Consider the following 24,472-nt stretch of genomic DNA (forward strand, 5'->3'; position numbering starts at 1 on the left):
CCAAACCAAAAGGTATCCCCTGTGTAGTTTGTGCTACTGGTGTAGAAATTATTGATGTGGAGATGCTGACATTGGACTGGGGTAAACACAGTAAGAAGTCTCACAACACCAAGTTAAAATCCAACAGGTTTATTTGATAGTAAAGCCACTAGCTTTCAGGGTTTGTCCCTTCGTCAGGTGAGTGGAGAGTTCTGGTCACACACAGAGCATATAAAGGCACACACAGTTTACAGAATACTGATTAGAATGCGAGTCTTTATAGCTGATCAATTCTTAAAGGTGCAGACAATGTGAGTGGAGATAGCGTTAAGCATAGGTTAAAGAGATGTGTATTGTCTTCAGACAGGACAGTTAGTGAGATTTTGTAAGCCCAGGCGAGTCACGGGGGTTACAGATAATGTGACATGAACCCAAAATCCCGGTTGAGGCCATCCTCATAGAACCATAGAAAATTACAGCTCAGAAACAGGCCTTTTGGCCCTTCTTGTCTGAGCCGAACCATTTTTTCCTAGTCCCACTGACCTGCACTTGGACCATATCACTCCACACCCCTCTCATCCATGTACCTGTCCAAGATTTTCTTCAATGTTAAAAGTGACCCTGCATTTACCACTTTATCCGACAGCTCATTCCACACTCCCCCTACTCTCTGCGTGAAGAAGCCCCCCTCTAATATTCCCTTTAAACTTTTCTCCTTTTACCCTTAACCCATGCCCTCTGGTCTTTTTCTCCTCTAGCCTCAGTGGAAAAAGCCTGTTTGCATTCATTCTATCTATACCATCAAAATCTTATACACCTCTATCAAATCCCCCCTCATTCTTCTACACTCCAGAGAATAAAGCCCTAACCTATTCAATCTCTCTCTGTAGCTCAGCTTCTCAAGTCCCGGCAACATCCTCATGAACCCTCTTTGCACTCTTTCAACCTTATTTACAACCTTCATGTAACTAAGTGACCAAAACTGTACACAATACTCTAAATTCAGCCTCACCAATGCCTTTTACAACCTTACTATAACACTCCAACTTTTATACTCGATACTCTGATTTATAAAGGCCAATGTACCAAAAGCAGTCTTTATGACCCTATCCACCTGTGACGTCACCTTTAGGGAATTCTGTACCTGTATTCTCAGATCCCTCTGTTCAACTGCACTCTTCAGAGTCCTACCATTTACCCTGTACGTTCTACTTTGGTTTGTCCTTCCAAAGTGCAATACCTCACATTTGTCTGCGTTAAATTCCATTTGCTATTTTTCAGCCCATTTTTCTAGTTGGTCCAAATCCCTCTGCAGGCTTTGAAAACATTCCTCACTGTCCACTACACCTCCAATCTTTGTATCATCAGCAAATTTGCTGATCCAATTTACCACATTATCATCCAGATCATTGATAAACAACAATGGACCCAGCACCAATCCCTGCGGCACACCAATAGTCACGGGCCTCCACTCAGAGAAGCAATCCTCCGCAACCACTCTCTGGCTTCTTCCAATGAGCCACTGTCTAATCCAATTTACTACCTCCCCATGTATACCTAACTAACCTCCCATGAGGGACCTTGTCAAAGGCCTTGCTAAAGTCCAGGTAGACAACATCCACCACTTTCCCTTCATCCACTTTCCTGGTAACCTCCTTGAAAAACTCTAATAGATTGGTCAAACATGACCTACCATGCACAAAGCCACGTTGACTCTCCCTAATAAGTCCCTGTCTATCCAAATATTTGTAGATCCTATACCTTGTCACACCTTCCAATAACTTGCCCACCATCGACGTCAAACTTACCAGCCTATAATTTCCCAAATTTCTTTTGGAACCTTTTTTAAACAACGGAACAACATGAGCCACCCTCCAATCATCCAGCACCTCCCCCGTGCATACTGACATTATAAATATGTCTGCCAGGGCCCCTGCAAGTTCACTACTAGCCTCCCTCAAGGTCCATGGGAATACTCTGCCCTGATATGATTCAACACACTGGGTCAATCAGAGATTAGGGTTTCTGTGGGCTTTAGTTTACATATTTTTATTTCCAATGGGTGAAAAGCTGCAGCATTAAGCAAAGGTTGCATATTGTGCTCCTTCAACAAATGCCCTTCCAATCAGTGCATTGAGTGTACGTAGGGATCATGCCTTCAAATCAGAAATGTTCGAGCTATTCAGGGGTAATGTCAGGCAACGCTTCTTCACTCAAAAGATTATAAGAAAGCTGGAACATGGCTAGAAGACATAGGAGCAGAAGTAGACCATTCAGTCCATCAAGTCTGCTCAGCCATTCAACAAAATCATGATTGATCTGATATAGTCTTCAACTCACTTATTCCCTTGATTCCATTACTGATTAAAAATCTACATATTTCAGCCTTGAACATACCTTATGACCCAGCCCCTCCAGTTCACTACGGTAAATAATTCCATAGAAACAATACCCTCTGACAGAAGAAATTACTCCTCATCTGCCTTAACTGGACAACTCCTTAGTCTGAGATTATGCTCTCAGGTCCTAGACTTTCCCACAAGGGGAAACAACCTCTCAATAGCCATCTTGTCAAGCCCCCTGAGAATTCTTTATGTCTTAATAACATCACCTTCATTCTTCCAAACTGCAATGGATACAGATCCAACTTACTCAACCTCTCGTAAGAAAATTCCTCCATACTCAGATCAACCTAGTCAACGTTCTTTGCACTGCCTCTAATGCCGGTATATCTTTCCTTAGATAAGGGGACCAAAATTGTTCACAGTATTTCAAGTATGATCTGTATATTAATTATTTCCCCCAAAATATGCTGAAGTTGGAAGCTAAAATTTACTAAAACATTCTGGATAGGATTTAATTGAATAGCAGAACTGGCTCAAGTGGTTGAAAGACCTACTCCTGCCAAATAGCAGCCAGAGATGGAAAGTTTTTTTTTAAAATATCGCATTATTAATCACCTATCATCAAGGTAGAACATACAGTGTATTCAGACCTGGTAATTATTCAGTAATCTTTCTCTGAAACTACAAGCACTTAAACTTTATAACTGGGCCTCAGGGGAAATAGAACCATAGAACCATAGAAAATTACAGCTCAGAAACAGGCCCTTTGGCCCTTCTTGTCTGTGCCGAACCATTTTTTGCCTAGTCCCACTGGTCTGCACTTGGACCATATCCCTCCACACCCCGCTCATCCATACACCCCTCCAAGTTTTTCTTAAATGTTAAAAGTATAGAACCATAGAAAATAACCTGAACTAATCCTTGGAATGAATAATGTCTTGCTATTGCTCCCTCCTGCATGCACTTATATTCTAGTGTTTAAAAAGCAATGATTATGGTCTTAATGGTAAAATCCAGTTGCAAATGTCCCAGGGTGGATAGTTGAGATCAGGCTTTTTATTCCTGCATTGAAACCTGCTTCTGCTCACCTCAGAAATTTGTACCCATCTGTAACTCAATATAATTCAGTTCCAGTCAAACAGAGAAGATTTACTGTACTTAAGGAAAGAAAGGCAATTTTCTTATGTTGGGAATGAGACAGAAAACCCATGTAATGGAGTTGTACACATAAACAATATAATAATGCATTTAACTGAAGTGGCTGTATTAAAAGTTCCCAAGTCCAGCATTCAATGTCACAAACTGCTCAACAATATATCTTAGCCATAACACTGGAGGACGGTCAATTATTACACAATACATTTTTTAACATTCATTTTTAAGATACAGGAAACCCTCGCAAGCCTAGCAATTATGTTCATTCCCCTATTGACTTGACTGAGTCGCTAGGCCGCTTCAGTGGACTGGTAAGAATCAATCACATTGGTGTGGGACTGAAGTCCATGTAGGGAGGATTTCCTGGGTGAGATTTTAAGTCTTGTTCTCCGTATTATTGATCCCAGCTTTCTGGATTGCTGGTCGAGAACATATACAACCATTCACAAAGGCCAATATGGCACTTCTACTTCCTACACCATCCATTCCTGCTGCCTGTTTGTGTGACATTGCCAAGTTGGGGCCTCATTAGGATTAACTTTATGCTCTGGGTCATTATAACTATGGATTGATCTCCAACCTAAATTTCATCAGTTTTCATCCAATCACTAAACTGACCTCTACCCCATCAGTTCAGGCTCTCTGAGGTGAATCTACAGGCCCAATTAAAACATAAACCACATTGAATTGGTAACATTTTAATCTGCACAAATGATCCTGAACTAAGTTCGAGACAGTATATATTGCATCACCAAGGCAACACTTGTCTAAAAGCATCAACTCAGATATGTTTTAGTTTCCAATTCAGCTCACACTAGAAACAAAAAGAACGTGTGAAGCACAATAATAGGTTAAATCAAAAGGAGATAGTTTAACATTTCAACACGTACCCAATAAAAAATGACAATTATTTGCATAATGGTTAAGGTGACCAGTTCTGGATTGGTGAAATCCTGGAAATTTGATAATGTGACAGTGGGTTGATGTAATACTGGCGATTTGATCATTTGGCATTCACCCACTGTTCGCAAACATCACTGAGGTTCCTTCAGTTTGGCTTCTGGTATCATCACACCCTGCATATAATGTTCAACTTTTACTTCTGCTGTGAGATTAATCACGTGATTTAGGAATCAAAGTAAAGCACAAAAGAACAGAAAGATTTAAAGATAAGTTTAAATAAATACTACCTCACTCTGCGACTGCAAGGTGAAAGAAACACTGTGGGCGGCATGGTGGCACAGTGGTTAGCACTGCTGCCTCACAGCGCCAGGGACCTGGGTTCGATTCCTTCCTTGGATGACTGTCTGTGTGGAGTCTGCAAGTTCTCCCCATGGCTGTGCGGGTTTCTCTGGTTTCCTCACACAGTCCAAAAGATGTACTGGTTTGGTCCGTTGACTAAATTCTCTTTCAGTGGATCCGAACAAGTGCCATAATGTGGCGACTAGTCGATTTTCGTTTTCAGTAGCTTTATTGCAGTGTTAATGTAAGCCTACTTGTGACACGAATAATTAAACTTAAAGTATGTTCCACGGGCTTAATGAACAAAATGATTGGTATAAATAAATAGCTTCCAACTAAAATGTTCACAAAATTTTCTAACTCTTCACAATATGCAATAAATTATAAAGAGAGTGAAAAAACCAAAGCCAAGTGTAATTCAATTTACCAAATCCTACAGCTCACTTGTGAAGTACAGCTCCTGGATGGCGAGTGTTGGTCCTTATAGGGAGCAGCATAGAAGCTGGTTGTGTCCCATAATAAAATACACATCACAGGCCAACCTGAACTCTCCCTTCTCAGTTTGTGCTTGCTTTCTTCCTCCTTCCATGTATGTTTCTCTTCCTCTCTTCCTTTCCCAATTTGCATTTCTTTGTCCCTTTCTCCTTCCCACAGTTGCTCACTCTGGTTTCCAGATGATTTCCACTGGCTTTCGATGTTGCCATTCTTACAATGGGTAATAGTGAGTGGATTCAGCGAGAAAACCGGCATGTAGCTCTCCAGTCGTACAGCTGAGTTTCCTCTTCAGATTCTTCGGCGCTCTGTGTGCAGAGATTCTGGGGGTGCAGTTTTCGCCCTCCATCTGACGGGTCAGGGCCTGGTAGAGACAGCAGTGCCAGCTCCATAGAGATCACGGCATGTTTGAAATAAACCCTCCTGTATTTCATCCCACCTTCCCCTCCCACCACCCCTCTGCCGCATGGACACCAGGGCAACCTGTTCCACACTAGCACTGGGGCAACCCCCACACACATTAGGAGAAGGTAACCCCCTCCCCTTCCCCCCCAAACACCCAACAGGGCTCCTGAGAGGGCCAGCACCTGGCATAACCATCTGCCAGAGTGACACTGCCAGGAGCTCCCTGCAGGTTGCTCTTAACAGCTTCCCATTTGCAATCGCTATTGTAAACCTTACTGATGTGATGGAGGGGTGGGAGGAGAGAGAGGGAGAGAGGTGGATATCCCTACCCAGGGGGGCAACAGATGGCAGACAGCCCTTTAATTACATTGCAATTTATTTGAATATATTTAAATGTGGTTCACATGTTTATGTTACTGGCGAAGGATGGGGAAAATGAGGGATTTGGGGTTGTTTTCGCTGGAAAGAAGGCGGCTAAGAGGGGATCTTATTGAAACATATAAGATGATTAGAGGTTTAGATAGGGTGGACAGTGAAGGGCCTGTTCTGCGCTGTAATGTAAAAAAAAAATCGAAAAAGAAGATCTGGCCGGCTGGGATCTCATTTCCTGATTCTCGTGAGATATTACACTCGAGTCACCATTTGTACTCATGGCAAAATCAGCCCAGTGTTTCTAAATCATCAGGAAACTATCAGAGCTCAGAGAGGACACAATTGTTTCACCCAAGTCACCAACAGCTGGCCTGGGGGCCACCATGCGTCCATTCCAGTAAAGTTCCGATGAAAGCAGCAAGGTGGAAATTCTAAAACCAACACGTCCATCTTCGTTTAACAAGGGAAGACCTTGACATTATGGAGAACATTTAAAGTCATTCGTTAAATTCCACACAGTCAATGAAGGGCATTTGAAATTTAACCACTCCTTAATGCAGGAAATACAGCAGCTAATTTTTTCCCAAAGCCAGCAATAATTGTCCAGAAAGTCTGTTTCAGTTGAGTCAGAAAAAAATAATTAGAGAATTCTTCTACTCCTCTTCAAATAGTAACATAGGCATAAAGGACCTCAGATTAATGTCTCTTCATAAAGACAATGCTCCCCAGTTCTTCTCTGTATTGTAACCTTGCCGCCAGCAGCTGGGAGAGACTGTGGGGGAGAACTCTGAGCAGGGGAACTGGTCGGCCCCCCACTGTAGAGAGTAGTGTCTTTGGCAAACTAAGGGGCAGTGTTATATGCCATGAAGTGAGGGAAAGAGCAGCAGGGACAAGTCCAGGACTTGTGAGTTGTAATGTGGCAAGGGACAAGGCCAAGGACAGCTTGAAACCTCATGGAGAAAGGAGAGCTGGGCAGCACCAAGGAGCTGGAGCAGCATTTTAAAACTGGTGAGTCACTGCGCAGAGGAGCCAGGAACCATGAGTAAGGCAGATTTCCAGAGCATCGGCCATGAATATTCACTGTAAGTACAAAGAGCAAAGAAAATTACAGCACAGGAGCAGGCCCTTTGGCCCTCCAAGTCTGTGCCGATCATACTGCCTGACTAAGTAATTTGTCTCTTGAAGTTAAGCTTTCCCTTGAGAGTTTATGTCTATGCATCTCTGATGCTGGTGGAATAAAGTAATTTTGTTTCTTTAACCATTGTGCAGTCGATGTGTTTAAATCCCATCTTTGACATAGTGAGATATCCCAAGGTGCTTCAGAGGCACATTATAAAACAAAATATGACACTGGGTAACATAAAGAGATCTTACAACAGATGACCAAAAGCTGCTCAAAGAGGTGAGGTGGTGTCAGGAGGGAATTCCAGAATCTGTGGCCTAGTTAGCTGAAGACACAGCCACCAATGATAGAGTTGTTATAATTGGAAATGCACAAGGGGCCACAATTACAGGAGCACAGATATATCAGAGAGCTATAGGGTTGGAAAAGATTAGAGAAATGGGAAGGGATGAAGCTATGGAGAGATTTGAAAACAAGAATGAGAGTTTTTATAATAATCATCGGTCAAAACATTGAATACAGGAGTTGGGAAGTCTTGTTGAAGTTGTACAAGACATTGGTCAGGTCACACTTGGAATACTGCGTGCAATTCTGATCACCCTATTTCAGAAACGATATTATTAAACTAGAAAGATTTACTAGGATGTTACCGGGACTTGATGGATTGAGTTATAAAGAGAGCCTGGATAGATTGGGACTTTTTTCTCTGGAGGTAAGAGGCTGAGGGGTGACTTTATAAAGGTCTATAAAATAGAGAGGAATAGACAAGGTAGATAGTCAATATCTTTTCCCAAAGGTAGGGGAATCTAAAACTAGAGGGCATAGGTTTAAGGTGAGAGGGGAGAGATACAAAAGTGTCCAGAGGGGCAATTTTTTCACACAGAGGGTGGTGAGTGCCTGGAACAAGCTGCCAGAGGTAGTAGTAGAGGCAGGTACAATTTTATCTTTTAAAAAGCATTTGGATAGTTACATGGGTATGATGAGTTTAGAGGGATATGGGCCAAATATGGGCAATTGGGATTAGTTTAGGGGTTTTCAAAAAAAAAAGGGGGCATGGACAAGTTGGGCCGAAGAGCCCGTTTCCATGTAAACCTCTATGATTCTGTGATTCTATAATACTTAACTTGTCATGAACCAATGCAGGTCAGCAAATGCAGGTGTGATAGGGGAACAGGACACTAGTATGAGTTAAGACAGGGACAGCAGAGTGTTGGATGACCTCAGGTTTATGGAGAGTAGATAGAATGTGGGAGAGCAGCCAAGAATGTATTAAAATTGTTGAGCCTAGATAAATAAAAACATGAATGATGGTTTCAGCAGCAGGTGAACTGAGCTGGGGTGTGTTGGGTAGAAAATCCTAGCAGGTTAGAGAAAATTTTAAACCATTAGGCACTTAAGACACTAACAGAACTACCAGCATTGCGTTAAATCACTTGAAATCTGACTTAAAAGCTAACAAGGGAAAGTTTATACACATGGGAATGCAGTAAGAGATTTAAACAAGTGATTTAAACTCATATTTTGATATTTTAAATGTATCAATTGTCTCTTATAAAATAATTGTGCACTTTAGTCAAAAGCATGCAGCTGCAAGGCATGATGTTCTTAGGAAACAATGAAACTTCAAGTTCTTATCAATAAGAATTGCTGCAGTTATTCACTATCCAGATAAGACAATCCCTTCTCAGATGTGAGAACGTGCATTTATCTGTTTCAGCCATGACGTGGAGAAAACTGATGGAAATATTAACTTTGACCTTTATAGCTCAGCATCCGGGGTTGCTAAGCAATTGAGGAAGTTGAATCAGCAATAGGGGGAGATAGCATCCAGATTCTACAGACCAATGAAATCCTATTATGTCAGAGGGTTAAATGCAATTGGCTAAAGTATGTGACAGGTGTTATTAATGACTTATGTGTATTGAAGATGATTGATTCAAAGCTAATGAAAGGTGGGAGAATTTAATAAGAGAAATGTATAATTGATCTATCTTAAGTATTGTATGCCAATGTTATTAGAGAGGTCAGGCTGAATCTTTGTCTAGAGAGGCCTAAGACTTTTCAATCATCTCTCTCTGCGATCACTGGTCAAATAAAAGATGTCTTTAAACTGGGAAACTAGCTTTCCTGACTCTTCGTACTGGCTAAAGTTTCGGCGTTACCTGGTCTCCTGGGAACCTCACTAACAGGGTGAGTGTGAGTGATGTTATGAAGGTGAAAATAAATGGTATTGGAGTTGACACGATTATGAAGTCAGAAGTTTATTTCAGGATCAAATGTGACATCAAGGGTGAAAATCAAACAGGATAAATAATCCATTACAAACAAGAGCCTAATAAATGAGGAGAGATAGCTGGAAAGTTATAGAAGGAATTCTAGAGCTTCGGGCCTTGGCAGCTGAGGGCACAGTTGCCAATGGTAGAGTGAAGGAATTTGGGAATGTACGAGACCCCAGGATTAGAGAAGCCCAGACTCCACAGAGCGTTGGGTTTGGGAGGAGGTTACAAAGATAGCTGAGGGTTTGAACACAAGAATATTCAATTCAAAGCACAGGACCCCAGTGTAAGAAGGTGTGAAAAGTTAAGAAATGAGTGTTGGACGAGTTTAAGCTTCTGGAGGGCAGAAGATGGGAGATCAGACAGGAAAGCATTCAGAAAGTCAAGTCTGGGAATTGACAATAGTCAAGTCTGAGCATTCACGAATGCGGGGTGGGGGGAGGGTTTAAACAGCAGATAATTTGAGGCAAGGATGGAGCAATAGGACAGAAGAGTTTAAAATTATTAAAATATGGAGTAGGCAATAGCGGCTCCAACAGTTTCCAATAGTTTTGTAAGAGATTTCGAACAAAGGGCAAAAGGAACTTTCATCACACGGAGATGTAGGGCAATGAAATCAACACACAAACTTTATCAGAAAAATTCAGAGCAGGAGTAGGCCATTCAGCCCCTCTAGTCTGCTTCATCATTTGATAAGATTGTGAGCAAACTGATTATGGCCTCAATTCTACCTTCCAGTCTACCCCTCTCTAACCTATGATTCCCTGCTAATCAAGAATCTATCCAACAAAGCCTTACAAATTTTCAATGAGTCAGCCTATAATACAATTAATTATACCTCAGCTGGAATATTGTGTACAGTTCTGGGTGCTACACTATTGGAAGAAAGTGTACACACTGGAGAGCGTGCAGAAGAGGTTTACAAGAATGGTTCCAGGAGTGAGAAACTTCAGTTGTGTGGATAGATCAGAGAGATTGGGATTGTTCTCATTGGAGAGTAGGCTAAGAGAAGATTTTATACAGGAGTTCAGGATAATGTGGGGGCTGGACAGAATAGATAGGAAGAAACGGTTCCCGTTCATAAAAGGATTAAGAGTGAGATTTAAAGTGACTTGCAAAAGAAGACAATATGATGTGAGAAAAAATGTTTTCCACACTGAGTGGTTGGTGCCTAGAATGCACTGCCTGAAAATGTGGTGGAGGCAGGTTCAATCAAGGCGTTCAGGAGAGCATTAGATGATTATTTGAATAGAAACAATGCGCAGGGCTACAGGGAAAAGGCAGGAGAATGGTACTAAGGCATAATGCTCATTTGGAGAACCATGCAGACACGATGGACCAAATGGCCTCTTTCCGCACCATAACAATTTCGTGATTTTGCCTCCACTGCACTGGGGAACAGAATTCCACAGGCTAATGACCCTCTAAAGAATATATTTCTTTTCATCTCCATCTTAATTTTTAAACTGTGTTCCCTAGTTCGAGTCTCTCCCATCAGGGGAAACATCCTCTGAGTATTTGTCCAGTCTTTCCTCATACGATAATCCCAGGAATCAGTCAAATCAGCCTTTTCTGAATTGCTGCCATGGCAATTAAATCTTTTATTAAGTAAGGAGACCAAAACTGTACACACTACTCCAGATTTAGTCTCACCAACATCCTGTACAACTGTAGCAAAAATTGTTTACTTTAATATTCCATTCTCCTTGTAATTAACACCAACATCCCATTTGCTGTCCTAATGTGCATCTGTTTACTAACTTTTTTGTGATTCATGCAGGACACCAAATCCCAAATTCTTTTGGTTCCTTTTGGTACTTTTATTCTAATCAAAAAACCCAATTCAAATTAAGTCCAATTATGGTCCATTCATGAGAGACAAACAAGATCAAAGCTGACAAGACAAGAATTGCATCCCATCTTGGGCTTGATCAGACAGGGCGAAAAGCTGCAGCATGCTACGGTGCAGAGGGACCTGGGGGTCCTTGTGCACGAGTCGCAAAAACCCAGCCTACAGGTGCAGCAGGTGGTCAGGAAGGCAAATGGGATGTTGGCCTTCATAGTGAGGGGGATTGAATATAAAAGTAGGGAGGTCTTGCTGCAGCTGTATAGGGCATTGGTGAGGCTGCAGCTGGACTACTGTGTGCAATTTTGGTCGCCGCACCTGCGCAAGGATATTTTGGCCTTGGAGGGAGTGCAGAGGAGGTTCACTAGGCTGAGACTGGAGTTGAGGGGGTTGAGCTATGAGGAGAGGCTGAATAGACTGGGCTTGTACACATTAGAGTTTAGAAGAATGAGGAGAGATCTCATTGAGACGTATAAGATGATGAAAGGGATGGATAGGGTAGAGGTGGAGAGGTTCTTCCCGCTCAGAAAGAACAGCAGGACTAGAGGGCACAGCCTCAAGATAAGGGGGGGTGCAGTTTAGAACGGAGTTGAGGAGGAACTTCTTCACTCAAAGGGTGGTGAATCTCTGGAATTCTCTGCCCATTGAAGTGGTGGAGGCTGCCTCGCTAAATATATTTAAGACACGGGTAGATAGGTTTTTGGTAGGCAAGGGGACTAAGGGTTATGGGGAGAAAGCGGGAAAGTGGAACTGAGCCACTTCAGATCAGCCATGATCTTGTTGAATGGCGGGGCAGGCTCGAGGGGCTAGATGGCCTACTCCTGCTCCTATTTCTTATGTTCTTAAGATCCAAGCTAACAGGATTGCACCCCCTCGCAGGCTTGATCTAACACTTCAGCTTAGCCAAAAGACCAAAATGGTTATGAAAAACTCCATCAGATGAAGCCTCAGATTAACTTCATTAGCTACCCTGATCCCTTACTCTACCCTAGCCCAGGCAAAAAACAATTGCAGGCGTCAGCACACCGCAAGTGCAATGGGCTAGACACTTCCCCTGCCTTATCATGGTTTTGCCCGTGCACCACAGTATTCTGCAATCACCCATCGTTTAAACTGGATACCACTTTTTCTACTCCTGCTGCCAAAGTGGACAAGTTCACACTTTCCTACATTATACTTCATCTGACTATTTTTTTGCTGCTCACTTAGCCTACTACATGCTTTTACAGACTCCTTATGTCCCCTTCACAACCTACTCTCCATTTACTACCTGTGTAACTTGTGTGGGTTTGAAAGAAAAAGAGTAATAGACTGAGCACATAATGATGCCAATGGTATTACTCACCTGTGGTTAGTGAACAATAGGTTCCTATTTGAAGTTAACGTTGATCAGGTTAGGTTCTCACCCCACCTCTATGCCACAAGTTGGTGATTCAGGATCTGGTTTATCTGAGTTTTTGACAGCACACCTCTGTGATATAACTCCAGATATAAACGCCACTTCGTCACCCACAGGTCACCTCGCAAAATAACATTAAAGTCACAGGGCATGCATAGTCTTAAAGATCCTCCAGTGGTAGTTACCAATTATCGTCTGCAGTTTTCTTTAAAAAAATTATAGGTGAGTCTACAAATATCTCCAAGAGAAAGCTGTCAATTTACAAATCTTAACTACAATTTCTAACTCTTCTTTTTAAGTTCTAGACTCCTTGGGAAATCCGCACTACATTAATTGAACAGTTTGGCTTTGATTCGGCCAATGTCTGTTCCCAGAGTTAACTCCCACATCAACCAGATTTAATTTCTGATTCCCATTTCATCCTGAGCCCTGGAGGAACTTTACTATCCAAATTATTCTTGTATCATTAAAAAGAAATCAAACATTCCTATTTGATTCCACATTTTATTTCTTTGTTCTTACCTTCAATGGTGGTTTAGTTTGTAAAGGTAATTTGTAGACAGGACTTTTGGCATTTCAATATTATTCTGAATAGAAATAGTAGCAAAACCTGCCCTCTCAAGCTGATTAATGTGTATTCCCCTGCCGCCAAAACTGAGCGGCTGGCGGTTTTTGAGCAGCTGCCACTGCTGCTCACCACCTCCAGGCCGGTCATCCTGGGTGGGGATTTCAATTGCATCATCGACAAGGCTGACCGATCCAGCAGGGCTGAAAACAAACTGGACGCTATGTCCAGAGCCCTGCTGGAGACGGTCAAAGATGCCAAGGTGCTCGATGTCTTCAGCAACCCAGCAGACGGAGGGCAGCGCAGATACACATGGTCGCGGCCCGATATATCAGTCTGCTCCAGGATCGACTTTGTTTGTGCCCCGCACGCTCATGGTCAGGCCCACTTTGGACTGTAGGAGGAATCAGGGCACCTGGAGGAAACCATGGGAGAATATGCAAACTCCACACAGACAGCCATCCAAGGCCTGAATTGAACCCAAGTCCCCCGATACTGTGAGGCAGCAGTGCTAACCACCGTGTCACTGTGCCGAAGCCCATGCTAACACGTATAAAGGACAGTATCTCAGATTCGTTGTACGAGGAAAGAACACATTCAAACCCATGTTTCTTACAAGCAGCATTTGATGGTGTTACTTAGGCTATTTATTTCAGTTTTATAGTTGTTCTGCCAGAAAGTGGTTGGGAAAGGGGATTCAATTGTTGGCAAACTTTGAACAAAGCCTATGAGCAGAACTTTTTCATTTTTTGACTATTTGTAAATTCAGGCAGGGGTGTATCCCACCAGTTGGCTTTTCCCTCATGTTTTGGCACTTTTTCAAAAAGAATCGAGAAGGAAGTGGGTCACATGATGTCACGCTAGTGGATGGGCTTAGAGTTTGTCTGCCCAATCAGCAACCTCGGCCTCTTAAAAGGTGGCTTAATTTGAAAACAATTTTTTAAGAAACCACAAATATCCCACAGAACCCTTCACCCCCATGGGCCCCAGACCCCCAGAAACATCTGCCCACTACCGACATGGGGCTTTCCTGAGGGGACCACCCTCTCTCCATGAACATCCCCAACAGAAGCCCCCATTGGCAGTGCCCTCTTGTCTTGCCCCCTGGCACTACCCTGGCTCTGACAGAGTAGAGCCAGAGGGCAGTGTGAGAGTATAGCCCGGTCATAATGCTCCTCCCTCTGGGGGTGTTGTACTTCCCTGTGGACTCCATTGAATGCCGTTCGCCAAAAGTTGGCGTGAACCCCACCGATGTGATAAGTGTTGTCACACTGAGGGGAGCTGGGGGTCGTGGGGGGGTTGAGTGGGTATGATAAAGCGGAGAGGCCTGTTAATGTCGTGTCAATGTGTGGTAATGGGGTTCTCGGCCTTTCACCGCAAGAATCCCACTATGGAGACAATCTCAATGGAAAATCCCACCAATACAAAAGTCGTTTGGGGACTCCCGCTGGATTCTCTGCGCCCTCCGGTCTTCCCGCCCACTGAAAACCAGGATGGGAAATACCCCGTGAATTTTCAAAGCAGGAAATTGGCTTTATATGAAAAGGGAATAAAGAACAACCAGCCTAACAACGCATTGGTGGATGGAGGGGAATCAAGAGAGACAGCAGAGAGAAAAATCACATTTAGAGAGTTTGGCCAATTGTCCTGACAAAGTGGGCCCACATTCTCACGTCGTCACTGTGTGTCAGCAGCCCTGCGATCATCTCTGTCTGGAAGCAGAGTATTTCTGATTTCAGAGCATGGTCACTTCTGTCAGAATCTTGCTCATTTCTAGAGTAATTACGTGCTAGTTTTGAAGGGAACGAATGCTTGAGGTAATGGATGCAGTGGTAATCAAGTAAATTGTTGGATGGTGTTGAATTTCGTGAGTTGCTGTTGTTGGAGCTGAGCTTCTCCAGACAAGTAGAGAGTATTCAGGCTTTTCATCACACTCCTGCCTTGTGTCTTGTAGATGGTTGGCAGGATTTGAAGAGTAACTTGTTTCAGAATTCCCAGTTTCTGACCTGCTCTGGTAGTCACAGTATTTATGTGATTTCTCCAGTGCCGTTTCTAGTTCAAGATGAGTTCCAGGATGTTGATTGTGGTGGGTTCAGTGATGATCACGCTGTTGAATATCAAGGGGTGGTGATTTGATCCTCTCCTGTCAGAGATGGTAATCGGCTGGCACTCATGTGGTGCGTATGTTACTTACAACTTATCAACCCAAGCCTGATTGCTGTTCAGCTCTTGCTGTATGCAGGAATTGACTGCTTTAGTATCTGAGGAGCTGCGAATGGAACAGAACACATTCCAATTTACAACAAATATCCCCATTTTTGACCTCATGATGGAGGGAAAGCCATTGATGAAGCAGCTATGTAACACTGTTCTTGTATGTCTACATGCATAATCGGTATGCATTATCAAACAGAACATGACATCAATCACACTAGTTGGAATATGTTAGTCAACCAAGAGTTACAAGTAAGGGTCCTCCAGCAATGTGTATATCCTACTGTACGCTTTGAACTCAAAATGTAGTTTACCACTTGTACTTGAGTGAAGTTATTGATAAACTTATGTTTGAAGATGGAAAGAAGCACAACATGGAGACATTTTATGATAATTTAAAGATTTTGAGCTCTTAACGCATCCCATAAGCAATGTGGTAGCAACACTTGGGACTGAAGATTTTGAAGAACTGAAGCTTCACAGAAACAGAATTTGTTGCAACTTTAAAGAGTTTTGGGGTATTCGCAGACATACCTCTCTTTACAACAGTCTGAGGTCCCTATATGCTTCAAAAAGGTGACCATCATCACAGTACCTCAGGAAAAACAAGCACTGTGCCTTAATAACTATCGCCCGGTAGCTCTGACATCCATCGCTACGACAATTCCAGCTTCCCAGACTATCTGGATCCATTACAGTTTGCCTACCACTGCAACAGGTCCACAACAGAAGCCATTTCCCTGGTCCCGCACGCAACCCTGGAACACCGAGATAACAAGGGCATCTATGTCAGACTCCTATTTACTGATTACAGCTCAGCCTTCAACACTATTATTCCCACAAAACACACCTCCAAACTCCGCGGCCTGGGCCTCGGCACCTCCCTCTGCGACTGGATCGTGAACTACCTAACTCGCAGACCATAGTCAGTAAAGGAAGGCAACAACACTTCCTCTCTGATCATCCTCAACACCAGTCCCCACAAAGCTATATTCTCAGCCCCTATATACTCCTTATACATCTATGACTGTGTGACACTCCAAATTGATTTTCAAGTTTGCTGATGACACCATCATTGTGAGTCAGATCCCAAACAATGACAAGACAGAGTACAGGAATGAGATAGAGAATCTGGTGAACTGGTGCGGCAACAATAATCTCTCCCTCAATGTCAACAAAACAAAGGAGATTGTCATCGACTTCAGGAGGCATAAAGGAGAACATGACCCTGTCTACATCAATGAAGATGATGTAGAAAAGGTCGGGATGTTCGAGTTTTTAAGTGTCCAGATCACCAACAACCTGTCCTGATCTCCCCACGCTGACATTATAGTTAAGAAAGCCCACCAACACCTCTACTTTCTCAGAAGACTACGGAAATTTGGCATGTCAGCTATGACTCGCACCAACTTTTACAGATGCATCATAGAAAGCATTCTTTCTGGTTGTATCACAGCTTGGTATGGCTCCTGCTCTGCCCAAGACCGCAAGGAACTACAGAAGGTTGTGAATGTAGCTCAATCCATCACGCAAACCAGCCTCCCACCCATTGACACTGTGTACACTTCCTGCTGCCTCAGCAAAGCAACCAGCATAATTAAGGACTCCACGCACCCCGGATATTCTCTTTTCCACCTTCTTCCTTCGGGAAAAAGATACAAAAGTCTGAGATCACGTACCAACCGACTCAAGAACAGATTCTTCCCTGCTGCTGTCAGACTTTTGAATGGACTTATCCTGCATTAAGTTGATCTTTCTCTTCACCCTATTTATGACTGTAACACTACGTTCTGCACTCTCTCTATTTTTCTCTATGAACAGTATGTTTTGTCTGTATAGTGCTCAAGAAACAATACTTTTCACTGTATGCCAATACACGTGACAAAACTAAATCAAATCAAAATCAAATCTACAGATTCAAAGATCACCACGTGCACCATAATCACAAGTTTAAAAAAAACTCACAGGGCAGAATAATCCTGTCCTGCTCGCCGCGGAAATCATAGCAGGCAGGACAGAAAATTCAGTGGAACATGCAAAGGTCTTTTGACCTCTGGCAGGAATTTCCAGTCTTGGAGTGAATACGGCTGGAAAATCCTGTCCATAGTTTTTTGAAGCTCAGATTGCATGGAGCTGCCAGGTGGTCAGGAAGGCGAATGGGATGCTGGCCTTCATAGTGAGGGGGATTGAATATAAAAGTAGGGAGGTCTTGCTGCGGCTATATAGGGCATTGGTGAGGCCGCAGCTGGAGTACTGTGTGCAGTTTTGGGCGCCGTACTTACGCAAGGATATTTTGGCCTTGGAGGGAGTGCAGAGGAGGTTCACTAGGCTGATGCCGGAGTTGAGGGGGTTGAGCTATGAGGAGAGGCTGAATAAACTGGGCTTGTACTCGTTAGAGTTTAGAAGAATGAGGGGAGATCTCATTGCGACGTATAAGATGATGAATGGGATGGATAGGATAGAGGTGGAGAGACTCTTCCTGCTCAGAAAGGATAGTAGGACTAGGGGGCATAGCCTCAAGATAAAGGGGGGGCGGTTTAGAACAGAGTTGAGGAGGAACTTCTTCACTCAAAGGGTGGTGAATCTCCGGAATTCTCTGCCCGTTGAAGTGGTGGAGGCTGCCTCGCTAAATATTTTTAAGACGTGGGTTGATGGGTTTTTGATGAGAGAGGGGATTAAGGGTTATGGGGAGAGGGCGGGAATGTGGAACTGAGCCACGACAGATCAGCCATGATCTTATTGAATGGCGGAGCAGGCTCGAAGGGCTAGTTGGCCTACTCCTGCTCCTATTTCTTATGTTCTTATGTTCTTATGTTCTTATGAATAAATGTAATGCAGCTCCCAGGGCACCAGAAGTATACGCAATAATATTGATTTCCCACGGATCTTATTATGGCCACACAGTCATGGGAAATCAGACCAGTTGGAGTGAGACATTGTGGTCACTGACCACGGTGCCCAATTAATATGAGATCATAGGCCCCAATGACAGTGGCTATTATTCATTTATTATTTACTATTTATTCCCAATTAGCCACATGTCGTTCATGACTTGTAGATTGAAGCACATCATTATAATATTACAGCTCAAACAGAATGATTCAGAGGTGTGAGTGATCTTGCCCTGAGTTGATGAATCACTTGAGCAAATTGAACAGTTCTAAGAATAATGCAAGGTTTCTCCCCGACTCCTGTCTCCACTGATTGTGAGGGATTGCTCAATTTGTGCATTTCCTCTGCCATTTCTGTCCAATTCCTTTTGCTTCAGAATTTTAGCTCTCAGAGCCTTTCTCATCTCTTCCCACAGGTGCCATCTTTGACTGAGCCACAGGCCCACCACCACCTTTTGCTGCTATCCATTTGTGGCCATTTTTGTGGACAAGTCTGAACATACTGCTCAACGTGGAAGCTAAATTTGGTTGTCTCCTTGCTGACATGTACACACAGACCCAGTTCAGTGGCACAATGACATAGTGGTTAGCACTGCTGCCTCATAGCGCCAGGGACCCGCGTTTGATTCCAGCCTTGGGTGACTGTCAGGAGTTTCCACCCACAGTCCAGAGGTGTGCAGGTTAGGTGGATTGGCCATTGTAAATGCATGGGGTTATGAGGATGAGGTGGGGGAGTAGACCTGGGTAGGATGGTCTTTTGGAGAGTCAGTGCAGACTCAATGGGCTGAATGGCCTCCTTTTGCACTGTAGGGACTTTATGATTTCAAACTTAGATCTCCAAAGTGCAATATATCTTAATACAACCACAAAATACAGTGGATGCTGTAAATCGTAAATAAAAACAAACATTTTTGACAATATGAACGAGGTTTGGCAGCATGGTGAGAGAAGCAGAGCTAATATTTCAGGTCGATGACCCCTCATCAGAACTTCACCTGATGAAAGATCATTGACATGACACATTAATTCTGTTTCTGTCTACAAATGCTAATATGATCCATGTGCGTTGGTAATAATAATAATAATAATAATAATAAGATCAGCCATGATCTTATTGAATGGCGGGGCAGGCTCGAAGGGCTGGATGGCCTACTCCTGCTCCTATTTCTTATGTTCTTATGTTCTTATTAAAGCCAAAACAAAAACACAAAGATTTCAGTCTCATTACTCTCCTTCCATTTTACCCAGTGTCCCAGATATCACCAATTTAAATGCGCTCAAAGACAATTAATGCACATCACCTGTTTCTCTTAACCTTAACAATGTAATTGGCATAACATTATCAAACCTTACCAATATAATTGATAAGAAATTAACTTACGTGACCTGAGTATTTCTAGTAATAAATCCTGAATTGTTTCATTTCTTCACTATATAATAACCAAGGGTGCTGAGTTCAATTCTAGAGCATGGACCAAAGCTCAGATCTGCCATCATCTTGATTTCTAAGACTTGGTATCATACTGGGTGATGCTTTTGCCCGTTGAAACTCCAAAACAGCCATCCCAAAACCTTCAACTAATAAACAAAGCAGGGGCTTTATGTATGAACAAACAAACCTATGAATTAGGAGCAGGAGTAGGCCACTTGTTGAGTTCCGCTATTCATTAAGATCACGGCTGATCTGATTGTAACTTCATTCCTCCACATTCCCTCCTACCCTTGAATAACCTTACATCCCTGAAATTATTGGTTTTGTGTTGGACATGCCTGTGGCTTCATTTTCAGATGTGGTCCTCAAATTCTGATTTGGGATTTTGGAAGTAACTTTCTCCCTAGCAGCAAATCGTAAGGGTCCAATGTGAAATGAATTTGAGCAGTCCATATTGTCAATAGGGCTCACAGCACAAACTGCTCCTAATTCGGTAAATTGACGAGTGCACTCAGCCAGATCACAGTAAGTTTGACTGGTGGGGGTGGAGAGGGGGCTGGGGTGGGAGCGGTGTAATTATCACATTAGTGAAGGTCAAGAACAGCTTCTTTCCTGCTGCCATCAGACATATGAAAGGACCTACTTACATTAAGTTGATCTTTCTTTATTAGCTGTGATTGTAACATTATCTTCTGTACCTTCTCCTTTCCTTCACCCTTCTGTACTCTATGAAGAGTATGTTTTGTCTGTGTGGTGTGCAAGAAACAATATTTTTCACTCTCTACCAATACATGTGACAATAATAAGTCAAATCAAAAATATTCATCTGAGGTTTGAACTAAGACACATTGTTGGTAAAATCATATGCGTAAAATCAACCTTTACACAAAATCTAACTCGTGCGCTATCTGATTTGGGAGTATTTGATGGGACAATGCATAGGAAGCTTCACTGTGCAGCTAACCTGTTCTGCACCTGACTTAGGAATTGGGAAAATGTAGTGGGAGTTCTGTCTCTAACCCATGCTCTATCTGTACTGGGAGTATTTAATGGGATACTGTAGTTGAAACTTTATTCTGAATCCAACTCATGTTGTATTTGCCCTGGGGGTATCTGACAGAAGCTGAATCCTTCTGGCTGGAATTTCTCAATGCTGACACAGGGAATCCATTTCCCAATTTTCACACATCACATCTTGCTGAGCAAAACAAAAAGTATGAAATAAAATCACCAGGAAGTTTTTTTAGAAATTAAACATCAGGAAGACTTCCAATCTTTTTAATTTTTTTTGTGTTTATTCCTCTTTAGTTATTAGTTGCTCCTGTTAGAACTCTGCCTCAGAGCCCACACATTCATCCCCCAGCCTCTTCTTCCTATGAAACTCATCATTTAGTCATTGATGTGGAATCTCTCTAAATTTATGCTGCCTCATTACCTCCCTCTTAATCTTTAAATCAGAGCTAATGAAATGAGAAAGCACTTTTTATTGGCAGTCTCTTGGGGCTGTGGATTAGGGTCAATTGAAACTTGATATCAGTAGGTTTCTATTGGGTATCAAGGAATGTCCATAGAGGAACTGCAGGCAAGTGGAATTGAAATACAGATCAGTCATTAAATAATTCATCTCGTGGAAACAGAAAGCTTACTTAATTTAGTGACCAGTCAGCCAAACATTCAACTTAGCAAAATAAACCAGTTGTCTGTCTAGGTGCAGTAGATGCTGACAACATCGCAACGAAGCCTGTAGATCAATTAACTAACTGAAGGGTGGAACAGACTCATTGAGCAGATCGATCAACTTCACACAGTCACCTACCTCCCTTCCAGTCAGAATCAGTTGGTCGAGGCCAAGATGTCTTCCACCTACTCTAGCACGTTCAAATTTGTTGCTTGAAAGAAAGTTTCATGAATTCATTTGTGAATTTGTGGTAACATAAGACTTTTCTGTTAATGGAATCAGAAAATCAATGCTGATAAGGAATTAGGCAAAATACTGCAGGCGCTAGAAAATCTGAAACAAAAATAGAAAATGCTGGAAAATTTCTGACAGCATCTGTGGAAAGAGAATAGAGCCAACGTTTCAGTTTGTCAGAATTGTGTGGAGTTTGCACATTGTCTGCATGGGTTTCCTCTGGGTGCTCCGGTTTCTTCCCACAATCCAAAAGACATGCCATTTAGGTGCAGTTGCCATGCTAAATTCTCCCTCAGTGCTCCTGACCAGGTGCTGGAGTGTGGTGACTAGGGGGCTTCCACAGTAACTTCACTGCGGTGTTAATGTAAGCCCACTTGTGACACTAATAAATCAATAAATGTTAATTATCAATAAGGTGCCTTGCAGAATTTTGGAAGCACTTGTTACAAGAGAAAGAAATTCTGTCAGTTAGTTGATTGATTAATTTGAGTAATAAACCACATTCTCCATCTTGTATATACACCCCATTGTTCTTCTTTATTTCCTGACTCTTGTACTTTGTTTATTTTAAATTTGACTTACTCTTGCCACATGTATTGGGATACAGTGAAAAGTATTGCTTCTTGCACACTATACAGACAAAACACACCATTCATAGTGTACGTAGGGAAGTCGGAAAGAAGAGATTACAGAATATAGTGTTACAGTCATAACTAGGGTGTAGAGAAAGATCAACTTCATATGTGGTAGGTCCATTCAAACGACTGATAGCAGCAGAGAATAAGTTGTTCTTGGGTCGGTTGGTACATGATCTCCGACTTTTGTAACTTTTCCTAATGGAAGAAAGTGGAAGAGAGTGTGTCAGGGTGCATGAGGGTTCCTTGGTTTTGCTGGCTGCTTTTCCGAGGCAGCGAGAACTGCAGATGGTGTTAATGGATGGGAGACTGATTTTTTTTTGTGATAGAGTCTTTCACCACCTAAGGTCATCCCATATCACGTTACAACCAGTTAAATAATTTTGAATTTTGTTGTTCATAGGGAAACGACAGCAGCCAATTTGTACACAGCCCCATTCCTGCCTCACACTAAGGAACTCAGCAACTTGGATGGGGCCTAAACAAATGCTAGGCCTCACAATGCCATTTGCAGCAGGCCTGGGGAAGTTGGTGTGAATGCACACGCAGATCAGGCACCACTCATCCCAGTACTAAACTTGTCCGACCAGTTTTTAACCCCATAGTTTCAAAATCCACTCAAGAATCGCATACAAAATCTAGATTGAGACTTCATAGAGCACAATTTGGCTGCTGTGTTTCCTAAATTTCGACAGTGACTACACTACAAATACATTTTAATGGTTTTAATAGGCTTTAGAACATTGGATGGTTATGCTAGATAAATGTAAGTCTTTCTTTTTTCCTTCTAGTTATCATCTTTCAGACTGTCCTTATGTGGCCTAAATGATGGAATTCTTTTATATAGACTTCGCCAAATAAAGAAAGGGGCAGGAATCTCCACAAAGCTGCTTTCACTGAACCGCCACAATTTTTCTGATGTGTTTCTCATGTGGTGATATGGTGGTTGGGTGCGAGCAACTCCAAGGAAATTCCTGGCCAATGAGTCCACAGTGCAGAACTGCTTCCTGGGTACATCACCAACACTAAACTAGACACTGAGTGGTGAAGAATAGGATTGAATTTTGTTCAATGTCAATGCCAAGTTGCAACTAAGGGTGGGATTTTCTTGTCCCAGCTGCCTCAAAACTGGAAATAACTGCCCAAAGTCAGCGAACTTTTTAATGGCCCACAAGATTATCCACCTGCAACTATTCCCACAATGGGCAGGACCACAAAATTCCCCCTTAAGACTAAATGACGGATATTGGATATGATTTTTTTTCCGTTCTAGCAATAAGAGCAGTGCACATTACAACTGGAAGGCATAAGGTTGGCCCAAAATTGGTCTTCAGGTCACGTTACAAAGTCATCATCAGTTACTGTGCTTTGATAGGCAACTTGTCCATTTCAGGAAGTTAAATGTCCATTTGCTTGCCTAAATTTGACTAAATCAGTGCCAGTTAGGCCATTTGTGCACTCAGTCATCAGACTAATTCTCAGTTTATGATGGGACAGCAGTACAATTGGCCACAGAACCCTGTGAGAGGAAGGGAAAGATTGATAGAAATTGTTATCCAGAATACACTCCTAAAGGATATTGTTTGGCTGTGATGGCCCATATTGTTAAATAGCTGCCAGTATTTGAGGCTCATACATGTAGGACGTTTCTGGAATAGGGTGCCCAACAATGAGCCAGCACGTTGCAATGGAGAAGGAAAAATTGGTAGAAAAAGAATGTTACTTTAGTGATCTCACTGAACTATCTGAGCTGTAATGCAGAAAATTATTTAGGTATATCCTGCCCACAAAAAGCAAGACAAATCCAACTCAACCAATTACTAACTCCTCATTCTATTCCCAACCATTAGCACATTGGTGGAAGGAGTTGTCTGTAGCGCTATTGAGTTGTATTCACACACCAATTTGATTTTTGCCAGGACCAGCAGGCTCTTGGCCTAAGCATGGATGGATGAAGGAACTGCATTCCAAAGCTGGGATGAGAGTGACTGATCTTAACAAAGCAGCATTTGACAAAGTGACACACTAGGCAGCCAGACTGCAATTCAAACTAATGGGGATTTTGGGGCAACTATCTGGTGACTGGAGTTATATCTAGCATTTCAGAAGATTACTAAAATTAGAAGAGGTCATTGTCACAGGACATTACCGCAAGAGATCCTTAGGTAGCATCCTAGGCCTAAGCATCT

This window comes from Carcharhinus amblyrhynchos, chromosome 13 (genome assembly GCF_965287045.1).
Source record: "Carcharhinus amblyrhynchos chromosome 13, sCarAmb.v2.hapA, whole genome shotgun sequence".
Classification (NCBI taxonomy): domain Eukaryota; kingdom Metazoa; phylum Chordata; class Chondrichthyes; order Carcharhiniformes; family Carcharhinidae; genus Carcharhinus; species Carcharhinus amblyrhynchos.